This window comes from Octodon degus, unplaced genomic scaffold (genome assembly GCF_000260255.1).
Source record: "Octodon degus isolate 3935 unplaced genomic scaffold, OctDeg1.0 scaffold00002, whole genome shotgun sequence".
NCBI classification, from domain to species: domain Eukaryota; kingdom Metazoa; phylum Chordata; class Mammalia; order Rodentia; family Octodontidae; genus Octodon; species Octodon degus.
This window is the reverse complement of record NW_004524578.1, coordinates 18190281-18190853: the sequence shown is the minus strand read 5'-3', so window position 1 is coordinate 18190853 and position 573 is coordinate 18190281.

The following is a 573-nucleotide window of genomic DNA, read 5'->3' as shown; positions in this document are numbered from 1 at the left end:
GATTGGGCTCGGGAGTATATATTAGCCAAGGGCTGGGGGATTGGAAAAAAGAAGAAGCTTGCTGTAAGGGGTCTGAATAAACTGCTGAAGGAAGAGCTGTGTGTTGCGTCTTCCTTGCTGGCGAGGTCGTGCGCAACAGGCAAATGCAAGGGCAATGGCCTGAGTTCAATCCCTGGTTCTGCAAAATAAATAAATAAATAAAATAAAAAATAAAAATTAAAAAAAATGCAACAGTGGAAACATCAAAATGATTCAGATGTGATAGGTATAGGTAACAACTGCCCAAGATGAAAGCAATTATTAAACACTGCAAGCAAATACCAATAAAAAATAAATAGCTAGCATATGGAAGTACCCAAGAATCCCAAGTGTCCCTCAGTGAGAACGTACATAAACAGACAGTGGTATATACATAAAATGGAGAACCACAGCCTCACAATGGACGAAGGTTCAGGAAAGCTGCAGCACTAATAAACCCTGATGAGTGAAACGTGCTGGTCGCAGAGGGACGAATACTGGATGATTCCACTCATGTGAGGGGCTTAGAGCAAATAAATCCATACTTGCAGGGGC